The sequence below is a fragment of the Apteryx rowi genome, unplaced genomic scaffold, assembly GCF_003343035.1.
Source record: "Apteryx rowi isolate R43461 unplaced genomic scaffold, aptRow1 scaffold_44, whole genome shotgun sequence".
NCBI lineage: Eukaryota > Metazoa > Chordata > Aves > Apterygiformes > Apterygidae > Apteryx > Apteryx rowi.
Window position 1 is genome coordinate 3,236,091 of NW_020450694.1, and position 817 is coordinate 3,236,907.

Below are 817 nucleotides of genomic sequence, written 5' to 3' on the forward strand. Positions count from 1 at the left end.
TTTCACATGGCTGCTTGGTGTTGGAAAAGCAGTCTCTTGAACCAAAGCGTGAGGCTTGGACTCATCCATCTGTGCTTCACACCATGAATAATTACAAATTGGTGTCAGATGTTTACCTTATTATTTAGGATCTAATGCAATGCAGGCACTTCTGGTGAAGGAGCGACACATTTTCATGTTTTGAGTTGGAGTCCTGAAGTCTGCCACGCTTGTTACTTGTGGTGCACCTGCATTTTCTACTCTGTTGCAGAAATCCCACGTGCTCAGGGGCTTCTAGCCTGTTAACAGCTGTGGGACACAAGCCCGCAGGCACCCAGCACCCCACAGACCCTGCACGGACCCTGTTGATGAAGTCTGGAGCTCAGGGGATCCAGTGGCAAAGAGCCTAACACCTTTTTGCTCCCCCTGTAGTAAATCCACCTCCATCTGCCTCGGGGGGACTCAGTGGATAACCCGCTTGTGGGGGGGATTAAATTTTTTCTGTGAGACGCGGCGCGGCATGCGAAATACAGCGGTGCCTTTCCGCACGGTGCCGAGGAGGGCCAGCGCGGGGTGGTCACAAGGGCCTTGCCACAGCCGCCGGGCCTGTCCGGGGCTTGGTGAAGGCGGCCGTCATGGGGCACCTCAGGCTGCTCCCCGGTGTGCGGTGAGTTGGGGACGCTGGCCCCACGGGGGACATGGCTGGCTCATGGGGGGCCCTGCTGGCAGGGGGCATGGCTGATGGGGGTCACTGCTGATGGGGGGACAAGGCTGATGGGGGACACTGTGGGGAGGTCACCACTGCCTGGGGGGACACCACTACTAGGGGGGACGTGGC